Consider the following 13,659-nt stretch of genomic DNA (forward strand, 5'->3'; position numbering starts at 1 on the left):
TACTTTTCAACATAGTTTTGGAAGTCCTAGCCATGGCAATCAGAGAGGTAAAGGAAATAAAAGGAATCCAAATTGGAAAGGAAGAAGTAAAACTATCCCTATTTGCAGATGACATGATACTATTCCTAGAGAATCCTAAAGACTCTACCAGAAAACTGTTGGAGCTCATCCATGAATTTGGCAAAGTCGCAGGATACAAAATTAATACACAGAAATTGACGGCATTTCCATACACTAACAGTGAAAGAGCAGAAAGAGAAATTAGGGAAGCAATCCTGTTTACCATTGTATCCAAAAGAATAAAATACCTAGGAGTAAATCTACCTAAAGAGACAAAAGACCTGTACTCTGAAAACTATAAGACACTGATGAAAGAAATCAAAGAGGACACAAATAGATGGAAAGACATACCATGCTCGTGGATTGGAAGAGTTAATATTATTAAAATGACTATACTACCTAAGGCAATCTACAGATTCAATGCAATCCCTATCAAATTACCAAGGACATTTTTCACATGACTCAAACAAAATATTTTAAAGTTTGTTTGGAAGCACAAAAGACCCAGAATAGCCAAAGACATCCTGAAAAAGAAAAACGGAGCTGGAGGAATCAGGCTCCTGGACTTCAGCTTATACCACAAAACAACAATCATCAAAACCGCATGGTACTGGCACAAAGACAGAAATATAGATCAGTGGAACAGGATAGAAAGCCCAGAATTAAACCCACGCACCTACAGCCAACTCATCTATGACAAAGGAGGCAAAAATATACAATGGAGAAAGGACAGCTTGTTCAATAAGTGGTGCTGGGAAAACTGGACAGCCACATGGAAAAGAATGAAATTACAACACTCCCTAACACCACACACAAAAAGAAACTCCAAATGGATACAAGACCTAGATATAAGACCAGACACTATCAAACTCCTAGAGGAAAACATAGGCCAAACACTCTCTGACGTATATGACAGCAACATCTTCTCAGATCCACCTCTTAGAGTACTGACAGTAAAAACAAACATAAACAAATGGGACCTAATCAAACTGAAAAGGTTCTGCACAGCAAAGGAAACCCTAAACAAAACAAAAAGACAACCCACAGAATGGGAGAAAATCTTTGCAAGTGAATCAGCTGACAAGGGATTCATCTCCAAAATTTGTAAACACCTTCTGCAGCTCCATACCAAAAAAACAAACAACCCCATCAAAAAATGGGCAGAAGATCTAAACAGACAGTTTTCCAAAGAAGACATACAGATGGCCAAAAAACACATGAAAAGATGTTCAACATCACTATTAGAGAAATGCAAATCCAAACCACTCTGAGGTACCACCTTACACCAGCCAGAACGGCCATCATCCAAAAGTCTACAAACAATAAGTGCTAGAGAGGGTGTGGAGAAAATGGAACCCTAGTACACTGCTGGTGGAATTGTAAATTGGTGCAACCACTGTGGAAAACAGGATGGCGATGCCTCAGAAAACTAAACATAGAACCACCATTTGATCCAGCAATCCCACTCCCGGGCATCTATCCAGAGAAAACCATGACTTGCAAAGACACATGTAGTCCAATGTTCATTGCAGCACTATTTGCAATAGCCAAGACATGGAAACAACCTCAATGTCCATTGACAGAGAAGTGGATCAAGAAGATGTGGTACATATACACAATGGAATAGTACTCAGTCAATAAAATGAATGAAATACCAGCATTTTTAGCAACATGGATGGACCTAGAAATCATCATGCTAAGTGAAGTCAGCCATACAATGAGACACCACCATCAAAGGCTTTCACTGACATGTGGAATCTGAAAAAAGGACAGACTGAACTTCTTTGCAGAACAGATGCTGACTCACAGACATTGAAAAACTTATGGTCTCTGGAGGAGACGGTTTGGGGGATGGGGGCTGTGCTTGGGTTGTGGGATGGAAATCCTTTGAAACTGGATTGTGATGGTCATTATACAACTACAGATGTGAAAAAAATAAAAAAAAGAGAAAAAATTAATTCTACTCTTTTACTTATATTTTTTGACTTGCCTTGTCTTTAAATGAATGTGTTCTTATCAGATCCTTTTCTCCAGATTCATCAGACAACCAGAAAAGAGTCAAAGACCTGGGTTCAAGTCCTGGTGAAGCCACTTACCTTTTGCTGTGGGACAGTGATGGAACCAGCGGCTCACAAACTTGAGCACACATTGGAATTACTTGGAGGTTTTATTAAAGCATGAATTTCTGAGCCTTACCTCCAGAGTTTCTGATTCTGTGGGTCTGGAATGAGGCCTGGTAATTTGCATTCCTAATAATTTTGGGGATGATGCTGCTGCTGATTCAGGGGCCATACTTTGGAAATAATTAAATTAAGCTATTTAATCTCTTGCAATTTCCTTTTTTTCCCTTCTTAGGTAAAATGAAAATAATAATAGACCAAGGATCTGCTGGGATTTGACCTTATAGATTCTCCCTTTGTAGATAAAATTGAGGCTCAGGAAAGTGAGGGAACTATTGCTTGTTGGCAGAGCAAGGGTGAAAACCTAGGTCCTTTGAGTTCTGGGGCAGTGTCTGTAGCATGCCGCTATTTAATGCTGTCTGCATCACAGTCTTGTTGGAGGAGCCTATGACATAATGCTTATGAAAGAGTCACTACTGAACCCTTACAAAAGCAAAAGGTTATTATTATCATCATTTATTGAGTCTTAATAGCTGAGTGGTGGGGGGGCAGGGGGTGTGTCTGAAGGGGTCTAATAAGCAGTATCCTTTTTTCATGGCTAAGTTCTAAACCAACTGCTAAATAACATAAGACAGATGGAGGATGAAAATATCACTTCTTTATTGACAAAGATCCTTCAAAGGATGAAACTTTTACTTATTGGTGAGGGATTTCCAGATGCTAAACCCATGAATTAGAATGGGAAATAAAGGTTTTCTCCTTCATACTTTTATTTTTTTGTCTTTTGTTACCCACAGCATATGGAAGTTTCCAGGATAGTGGTCAAATTGGAGCTGTAGCCGCTGGCCTACACCACAGCCACAGCAATGCCAGATCCTAGCCGCATCTGTGTCCCACACCACAGCTCATGGAAATGCTGGACCCGAAACCCACTGATCGAGGCCAGGGATCAAACCTGTGTCCTCATGGATACTAGTCAGATTTTTGTTTCTGCTGAGCCACAATGGGAACTCCTCCATCATACTTTTAATTTCAGGCACTGTGCCTATTTCCTACATCCAAGTCAGGGAGCCGCTATGGTAGTGCAGATCTGGGGCAGCAGGAAGCCCTAGAAAGATCACTTACAGCTCTTAGCAACCTAATCTGTTTACCCCAGCATGTGTCATGACTTCATGACTTGAAGGAGTGGTTTCCCACGACACGACTTACTTTATAGTGAAGGAATTTGTTGGCCTCTGTGAAATGAACATAAGAGAGGAAGGGAGAGAATGTATGTGCAGCCTGTTAGCATAAGAGGTGCTGGCTAGGGTTTGTGGAGGAGAAAGCCTTCATGTGACACCATCAGGCTCCCAGGTGGCAGCCAGGTGTCTTAGTTTTGATTTTTGTTTTATAAATATTTTTCCTGCCTGTCAGTTCTCCAAATGGTGCCAAACTCATCTCCATGGCAGCTGAAGCGTAAGAGCCCCAGTGAATATGTCAGAACTGAGGAGAAAGTTTCACTTTAAAACAGGCATAAAAGGAAGAAAAGAAAGAGGTTTGCTCTTATCACAGAGTCTGGACAGCACAGAGAGGGAAAATCACAGAACAGGGTGTTAAATAGAAGATGTCCTGCTCTTTCTAGAGCTTCAGCTGTGGCCCTGAAGCTGAGGACGTTGGTTGATAAATGCTCACACCCTGTGCTAGGAAAATGTCAATCATATCTACACAAGACTTGCTAGGAGATGTCCACCAACTCTGGTCATTTTTAGTAAGTGCATTTAAGAAGAGACTAGAAAGTCATTATGACAAAATAAAACAAGAATTATCTCTTAGGTTGGGTTCTTTCAGAAGCAGATCCTGAGCTAAAGATTCATGTGCAAATAATTTATTAAGAAGGAACCAGCATGGAAGAAAGAGGAGCAACAGGGAGGAGGAGAACGCAGGGAGGGCGCTATTTCGGGTCCCAGGGTCCGGTTCATCCCCATGGCACTCAGTTATGTTGTCCTGTCTGGTGGCAAAGGAGCTAGGTTTCTGTACTTCCGCTTAGCTCTTGGTGCCCAAGGGCGAGCCTCTGAAGGTCAAGAGTGTCCTATTAGAAGCAAAGTTTTGCAGAAGTTGGGAGAAGAGCTGATAAAAGAGACCCCCAGGGACTTAGTGCGGTGGTGGCGACGGCGGCAGCGGCGGCGGCAGTTTCTCTTACAGAAGGAAGGGAAATTGTGGGTTAGAAAGAGTGTTCTCTCTCCACCACAGCATTCAAGCCAAAAGAGGGGCCCTTGGAGAACGTGTCATGGGGAGCATGCCATCTGCATGAGGAGAGACATGGCATCTCTTGCATCTGTGCTCCAGTCTGGGAGAATGCTTGCTGGGCTGAAGGAGCTCCAGGGCTCCCAATGCTTCCCTGGCTGGAAAGAGTGTGGTGAGAGTTCTGGGGACAACTTGATTTGTGCCCCCCAGACTTTGGTGGGCAGCAAGGCTGGAGAAGGCTCTCAAGGGCATGGTGAGGAGCCAGGGCAAAAGTGGAGCTGGAGCATCTACATATAGTGGAAGCTGAATGATGTGGTGGTCAAGGGTATATAGACTCTGGAACTACACTCTGAATCCTGCCTCTGCCATTTACTAGCTATGTAATCTTGGACAAATTTCCTGACCTCTTGTATCTCATTGTCCCATTAGTAAAGTGGGAATAGTGGGGACAATACTATCACTTTCCACATGGACTCTGGCAAGTGTATGTATGTATGTATGTATGTATGTATATATACATATAGACACATATGCACACGTATCTACCTATATATCTACCTACAATATACATAAACAATATCTACTATATAATGTATATTACACATATAATTATATATTACTATACTAATATATTATTAGTATGTATGTATACTTTATATGTAGCATATCATATATACTACTGGTGGCAGTAGAATATAGGTAGGTATACCTATAACATAATCCACTATACATATATCATATACTTTGTGTGTGTGTGTATGTGTGTGTGTGTATATGTGTGTGTGTGTATATGTGTGTGTGTATATGTGTGTGTGTGTGTGTGTATATATATATATATATTTTTTTTTTTGGCCATGCCTTCACTACATGGAAGTTCCTGGGCCAGGAATCAAACCAATGTCACAGCAGCATCATGACCCACAGCAGTGACAACACTGGATCCTTCACCTGCTAGGCCACCAGGGAACTCCATATATCATATATCTTAGGTATTACCAAGTGATTGATCAGAGTCATTCTGAAATGGGATATCTGGGTTTCAACCAGGCATCTGATTCCAGAACTTATGGTCTCAACCACAGTGCCATACTGATCTTGAATATACCTTATACTCTAAAGAGTAAAACTCTAGCGAGCTTGAGGTCAGCCAGTTTGTATTTCAGTCCCAACTCTGCCATTACTATGAACCCTGTGACCTTGGCAAGGTGTCAAATCTTCCTAAGTTTAAAGTAGTATCTCCATTGAATTGTTGGGATTAGATAACAACACATTTAAAGTATATAGCAGAGTGCCCAGCACAGAGCCAGTGCTCAATAAATTATTAATATGTTATTTCCCTGGGCCTGTTTCTACCTCTGTTTGCTTGCTTGCATATTCATCCCTCACTTTTGGCTTTCTGTCCCTGTTGAGGAGGCTTGGGTTGGGGAAAAAGAGGAAAAGAGAGAGACAGCAAAGCCAGGCTAAGGAGGCATCTCTTCATGAGAGGGTCTAGGATTACAAAGAGAGAGACAAAAAGGAATTGGCAGTGATGGAAATGTCACTGACTATGCATTAGTGCCTCAGGACTTTAAATATTAGTCATTTGACTTTCCTTTTGTGTTTTATTTATTTTCTATACAGCGTCATCAAGCCCTGGGTTAGGTTTTAAAATTGAATGAATCATCCCATTATCCTTGAGCACTGCATCAGGGATAGGAAGTATTATCCTCATTTCATCAGTGAGAAGCTGATAAACAGAGAAGTCAAATGACTTGGTCAAGGTCACAAAACCAAAATTAGTATTTGTGGTCGGTGTGCTGGCCTTCAGATATCACGGCATGACCAGATTATAGAACACTAGTTATGTCAGGAGATGAACGACAAAGTGGCTTTATGAATGTGGAAGAAGTGGGGAAAGAAATTACGTTGATCACATTTTATTTATTTATTTATTTTTTATTTTATTTTATTTTATTTTTTTATTTTCCCACTGTACCGCAAGGGGGTCAGGTTATCCTTACATGTATACATTACAATTACATTTTTTTCCCCACCCTTTCTTCTGTTGCAACATGAGTATCTAGACAAAGTTCTCAATGCTCTTCAGCAGGATCTCCTTGTACATCTATTCTAAGTTGTGTCTGATAAGCCCAAGCTCCCGATCCCTCCCACTCCCTCCCCCTCCCATCAGGCAGCCACAAGTCTCTTCTCCAAGTCCATGATTTTCTTTTCTAAGGAGATGTTCATTTGTGCTGGATATTAGATTCCAGTTATAAGTGATATCATATGGTACTTGTCTTTGTCTTTCTGGCTCATTTCACTCAGGATGAGATTCTCTAGCTCCATCCATGTTGCTGCAAATGGCATGATGTCATTCTTTTTTATGGCTGAGTAGTATTCCATTGTGTATATATACCACCTCTTCCGAATCCAATCCTCTGTCGATGGACATTTGGGTTGTTTCCACGTCCTGGCTATTGTGAATAGTGCTGCAATGAACATGCGGGTGCACGTGTCTCTTTTAAGGAGAGTTTTGTCTGGATAGATGCCCAAGAGTGGGATTGCGGGGTCATATGGAAGTTCTATGTATAGATTTCTAAGGTATCTCCAAACTGTTCTCCATAGTGGCTGTACCAGTTTACATTCCCACCAGCAGTGCAGGAGGGTTCCCTTTTCTCCACACCCCCTCCAGCACTTGTTATCTGTGGATTTATTAATGATGGCCATTCTGACTGGTGTGAGGTGGTATCTCATGGTAGTTTTGATTTGCATTTCTCTTATAACCAGCGATGTTGAGCATTTTTTCATGTGTTTGCTGGCCATCTGTATATCTTCTTTGGGGAAATGTCTATTCAGGTCTTTTGCCCATTTTTCCATTGATTGGTTGGCTTTTTTGCTGCTGGGTTGTATAAGTTGTTTATATATTCTAGAGATTAAGCCCTGGTCAGTTGCATCACTTGAAATTGTTTTCTCCCATTCTGTAAGTTGTCTTTTTGTTTTCTTTTGGGTTTTCTTTGCTGTGCAAAAGCTTTTCAGTTTGATGAGGTCCCATGGGTTTATTTTTGCTCTAATTTCTATTGCTTAGGGAGACTGACCTGAGAAAATATTCATGATGTTGATGTCAGAGAGTGTTTTGCCTATGTTTTCTTCTAGGAGTTTGATGGTGTCCTGTCATATATTTAAGTCTTTCAGCCATTTGGAGTTTATGTTTGTGCATGGTGTGAGGGGGTGTTCTAGTTTCATTGCTTTGCATGCAGCTGTCCAGGTTTCCCAGCAACGCTTGCTGAATAGACTTTCTTTTTCCCATTTGATGTTCCTGCCTCCCTTGTCAAAGATTAATGGACCATAGGTGTCCGGGTTTATTTCCGGGTTCTTTATTCTGTTCCATTGGTCTGTCTGTCTGTTTTGATACCAGTACCACACTGTTTTGATGACTGTGGCTTTGTAGTATTTCTTGAAGTCTGGGAGAGTTATGCCCCCTGCTTGGTTTTTGTTTCTCAGGATTGCTTTGGCGATTCTGGGTCTTTTGTGGTTCCCTATAAATGTTTGGATTGTCTGTTCTAGTTCTGTGAAAAATGTCCTGGGTAATTTGATAGGGATTGCATTGAATCTGTAGATTGCTTTGGGTAGTATGGCCATTTTTACAATATTGATTTTTCCAATCCAGGAACATGGAATATCTTTCCATTTCTTTACATCTTCTTTGATTTCTTTGATTAAAGTTTTATAGTTCTCGGCATATAGGTCCTTTACCTCCTTGGTCAGGTGTATTCCGAGGTATTTGATTTTGTGAGGTGCAATTTTAAAAGGTATCATATTTTTGTATTCCTTTTCTAATATTTCATTGCTGGTATAGAGAAATGCAACTGACTTCTGAATGTTAATCTTATAGCCTGCTACTTTGCTGAATTTATTAATCAGTTCAAGGAATTTTGGGGTTGAGTCCTTCGGGTTTTCTATGTATAGTATCATGTCATCTGCATACAGTGACAGTTTGGTCTCTTCTCTTCCTATATGGATGCCTTTTATTTCTTTTGTTTGTCTAATCACTGTGGCTAGGACTTCCAAAACTCTGTTGAAGAGCAGTGGTGAGAGAGGGCATCCCTGTCTTGTTCCAGATTTGAGTGAGAAGGCTTTCAGTTTTTCCCCATTGAGGATTATATTTGCTGTGGGTTTCTCATAAATGGCTTTGATTATCTTCAGGAATGTTCCCTCTATACCCACTTTGGCGAGGGTCTTGATCATGAATGGATGTTGGACTTTGTCAAATGCTTTTTCTGCGTCTATTGAGATGATCATATGATTTTTGACTTTTTTTTTTGTTAATGTGGTGTATGATGCTGATTGATTTGCATATGTTGAACCATCCTTGTGAACCTGGGATGAACCCCACCTGGTCATGGTGTATAATTTTTTTGATATGTTGTTGGATTTGGTTGGCTAAGATTTTGTTGAGAATTTTTGCATCTATAGTCATCAATGATATTGGCCGATAGTTTTCTTTTTTGGTGGTATCTCTGTCTGGTTTTGGAATGAGGGTGATGGTGGCATCATAGAATGTCTTTGGGAGTATTCCTTCTTCTTCAACCTTTTGAAAGAGTTTAAGGAGGATGGGCACCAATTCCTCTTTATATGTTTGATAGAATTCGCCTGTGAAGCCATCTGGTCCTGGACTTTTATTTGTAGGGAGTGATTTTATGACCTCTTCAATTTCATTTCTAGTGATCGGTCTGTTCAGTTGGTCTGTTTCTACTTGATTCAGTTTTGGCAGGCTGTAAGATTCTAGAAAATTGTCCATTTCTTCCAGATTGTCAAACTTGTTGCCATATAGTTGTTCATAGTATTCTCTTATGGTTTTTTGTATTTCTGCTGTATCCGTTGTGATTTCTCCTTTTTCATTTATAATTTTGGTTATTTGGGTTCTTTCTCTCCTCTTTTTAGTGAGTCTGGCCAGGGGTTTGTCAATTTTGTTTACCTTTTCAAAGAACCAGCTCTTGGTTTTATTAATTTTCTCTATTGTTTTTTGAGTCTCTATTTTATTGATTTCTTCTTTGATCTTTATCATTTCCTTCCTTCTGCTGACTTTAGGCCTTTTTTGTTCTTCTTTTTCTAATTCATTTAGGTGGAGGGTTAAGTTGTCCATTTGGGATCTTTCTTCTTTTTTGAGAAAGGCCTGTATTGCTATAAATTTCCCTCTGAGCACTGCTTTTGCAGCATCCCATAGATTTTGAGAAGTTGTGTCTTCATTATCATTTGTTTCAAGGTAGTTTTTAATTTCCTTCTTGATTTCCTCATTGACCCATTGGTTTTTTAGTAGCATGTTGTTTCATCTCCATGCAGTAGGTTTTTTCTCTTTCCTTTTCCCATGGTTGGTTTCTAATTTCATGGCATTGTGGTCAGAGATAATTTCTATGCTTGAGATAATTTCTATGCTCCTAAATTTATTGAGATTAGCTTTGTGTCCCAATATGTGGTCGATTCTTGAGAATGTTCCATGAGCATTTGAGAAGAATGTGTATTCTGCTTTTTTTGGATGTAGTGTCCTGAAGATATCAATGAAGTCTAACTTTTCTATTGTTTCCTTTAGGATCTCTGTTGCTTTATTGGTTTTCTGTCTAGAGGATCTGTCCATTGATGTGAGGGGGTATTAAAGTCTCCTACTATGATTGTATTCTCATCAATATCTCCCTTTAAGTCTGTTAATATTTGTTGTATGTATCTGGGTGCTCCTATATTTGGGGCATATATGTTGACGATAGTAACATCCTCTCCTTGGATGGATCCCTTAATCATTAAGTAGTGTCCTTCTGTGTCTTTCTTTATGTCTTTTGTTTTAAAGTCTATTTTGTCTGATATGAGCGTTGCAACTCCTGCTTTTCTGTCATGTCTATTGGCTTGAAATATTTTTCTCCACCCTTTCACTTTCAATCTACATGCATCTTTTGTCCTAAGGTGAGTTTCTTGTAGGCAGCATATTGAAGGTTTTTGCCTTTTTATCCACTCAGCCACTCTGTGCCTTTTGATTGGGGCATTCAGTCCATTGACATTTAAGGTGATAATTGATAGATGATTATTTATTGCCATTTGAACCTTGTGTTCCAGTTGATTCTATGGTTCTCCATTCTTCCTTTGTTTTTTTTTTTTTTTTGGTTGGATGGTCTCCTGTTATTATCTGATTGAGTGTATTTTTTTTTTCATTTTTTGCAAATGCAACAGTTGGTTTTGGCTTGTGGTTGCCCTGTTTTTTAAGTATGCTAACTCCTTCCCATAATTGTGTGTTTTAGCCTGATGGTCCTGTAAGTTCAAACACTTCATTACTATATTAAAATTAAGATGAGAAACATACAAAGAAACACACAAAAAGGGTTATTTACTTCCTAACATCCCTTGCCCACATTTTATGGTTTTGATGACTCTTTTTTATTTTTTTCTTTTTAATTTTATTTTGTTTGAAGCATGTTCATGATTAAATCTGTATGCTGGCTTATTTGAGTGACTGCTCTCTGATTGTGGTTTCCTCAGTCCTAGTTCTTCCTCTTCTTTTTTTTTTCTTCTTCTCTTTTTTCTTCCCTTTCCTTCCTTTCTTTTTGGTTTAGAGAAACCCTTTCAATATTTCCTTTAACCTGGGTTTTGTGTTGCAGTATTCTTTAAGTTTTTGTTTGTTGGAAAAAATTTTTATTTCCCCTTCTATTTTAAATGATATTCTTGCTGGATAGAGTATTCTAGGTTGCATATTTTTTCCTTTTAGCACTTTAAATATCTCTTGCCATTCTGTCCTGGCCTATAGTGTTTCTGTAGAGAAATCGGCTGATATTCTTATGGGGTTCCCTTGTAGGTAACATTCTGTTTTTCTCTTGCTGCCTTTAGGATCCTCTCTTTATCACTAACTTTTGCCATTTTTATTATGATGTGTCTTGGTGTGGGTCTATTTGGGTTCAGTTTGTTTGGGGCCCTCTGTGCTTCTTGTATCTTGAACCCAGTATCCTTTAGATTTGGGAAGTTTCCAGCGATAATTTCTCCAAATATATTTTCCATCCCCTTATCTTTTTCTACTCCTTCTGGAATTCCTATTATGCGTAGATTGGCCCGCTTTATATTATGCCATAGGTCTCTTATATTGCTTTCCAGTTTTTTGATTTGGTTTTCTGTCTGTTGACTGGATTGAGTGATTTCCATTATTCTATCTTCCATATCACTGATTCGTTCTTCTGCATTATTCATTCTGGTTTTTACTGCCCTTAGTTCCGTTTGCATCTCTGCAAATGAATGTTCTAGTTCTTCTTGGCTCCTTATATTTTCTAGTTCCTTTCTGAGGGTATCTGCATTACTGTTCATATCTTCTCTTAATTCCTTCAGTATTTTCACTATTTCTCTTTTGAACTCCAGGTCTGTCTGACTGCAGAGATCTGTTTCATTGTTGACTGTTTTAGGTGAGTTCTCCTGTTGGTTTGACTGGGGGTGGTTTCTCAGCTTCTTCATCTTGCTTGGTGTTTTCTTTCTCCTGAGGGAGTTGTACTCTCTGTTATCGGGCAGTGTTTGCCTTGTCACTGCCGAGGAATATTTCCTGAGGGCTGGCGTTGTTGGTCAATCTTTTTTTTTTTTTTCTATTTCTTTGGGCCGCTCCCGCGGCATATGGAGGTTCCCAGGCTAGGGGTCGAATCAGAGCTGTAGCCACTGGCCTATGCCAGAGCCACAGCAACGCGGGATCCGAGCCACATCTGCAACTTACACCACAGCTCACGGCAACGCCGGATCGTTAACCCACCGAGCAAGGGCAGGGACTGAACCCGCAACCTCATGGTTCCTAGTTGGATTCGTTAATCACTGCGCCACGATGGGAACTCCCTGTTGGTCAATCTTTTTTGAGGCAGTGTGGCTTTTCTGGAGTGTTGATGGGGCTAACAGTGTTTCTTTGAAGCAAAGGAGGACTTCCTGAGGGCAGACAGGACTGGGAGGTCCACACCACGATGGTAGCAGATTTCACTTGGTCATGCAGAGCTTGCTCTGGTGTTTTTAGGCTGTGGGGTTCTTGCAGGGGGTTGGCGGTGTTGGGCAGCTGTTCCTCAGGAGTGCAGCACCCCCTGGGGGCTGGAGCAGCTATCTGGGTCACTGAGAACCTAAGAGGCTCTTCCCTAGGGCAGCCCAACTCAGAAGGACAGCCTGAGAATGTAGGCGGATCTTTTCACAGTTTGGCCAAGCTTGTTGCAGCTTTTATGGGCTGTAAGGGCTCTTCCAGGGGGCTGGTGGTGCTGAGCAGCTATTCCATGGGAGTGTGGCACCCCCTGGGGGCTTGGGCAGGTAGCAGGGCCACTGGAAACCCAAGAGACTCCTCTCCAGGGCAGCCCGACTCAGAAAGACCGTCTGAGATCTTTTCCCGACTCAACCAGGCTTGTTGCAGCTTTTCTGGGTTGCAGGGGGTCCTGCCTGGAGCTGGCAGACCTATGCAGCTGGTCCACCAGGTCTTGGCACCCCCTGGGGTCTTGGGCAGGTAGCAGGGCCACTGGAAACCCAAGAGGCACCTCCCCAGGGCAGCCTGACTCAGGAAGACCGTCTGAGATCTTTTCCCGACTCGGCCAGGCTTGTTGCAGCTTTTCTGGGCTGTAGGGGGTCCTGCCTGGAGCTGGCAGTCCTATGCAGCTGATCCTCTAGGGCACCCCCTGGGGGCTTGGGCGGGTAGCAGGGCCGTTGGAAATCCAAGAGGCTCCTCCCCGGGGCAGCCTGACTCAGAAAAACTGTCCGAGAATTAGGCAGATCTATTCATGGCCTGGCTAGGCTTGTTCTAGCTTTTCTGGGCTGTAGGCCTTTTCTCGGGGGCTGGTGGTGTTTGGTGCTGCTCTGCAGAAGTGTAGCCCCTCCAAAGGGCAAGCAGGCCTGTGCAGGGACAGCCCCTGTGGTGGTAGGCTTCAGGCAATTGTTGAGGCCAGCCCTCCTGGATGGCAGGCAGCCCCAGGTTCGGTGAGAGCGTAGAGTGTGGTGGGGGTTGGGGGAGGGGATGCACTGGGAAGCACAGCTTTCAGCTAGCTAGCGGGCCTGTAAGCTTGCTGTGGCGTGGGGAGTATTCTATGGGGACCCACCCTTTCTTCTCTCCCCTCCCCAGCACGGGCGCAGACCAGGCTCTTCTCCCAGGTTCCCTCTGATGCGGCTTTCCACTTCCCCGCCCCTAGAGTATTGCTCCCTTCCTCTGCGACAGCTTTGTTTTCTAGTCTCCCAGGCAGTCTCTGCCCCGTCAAATGGTTTCTAGACCTCCCAAGCAGTTTCCGCTCTGCCCCGCCCCCCA

At 41.8% G+C, this 13,659-nt stretch overlaps 1 pseudogene; it reads left to right on the plus strand.

The window, feature by feature from the left end:
- Positions 1-4,142: 4,142 nt before the first annotated feature.
- Positions 4,143-13,659, plus strand: part of LOC125124496 (endoplasmic reticulum mannosyl-oligosaccharide 1,2-alpha-mannosidase-like) — a 31,189-nt pseudogene continuing 21,672 nt past the window's right edge.

The sequence above is a fragment of the Phacochoerus africanus genome, chromosome 4 (genome assembly GCF_016906955.1).
Source record: "Phacochoerus africanus isolate WHEZ1 chromosome 4, ROS_Pafr_v1, whole genome shotgun sequence".
In the NCBI taxonomy this organism is placed as follows: domain Eukaryota; kingdom Metazoa; phylum Chordata; class Mammalia; order Artiodactyla; family Suidae; genus Phacochoerus; species Phacochoerus africanus.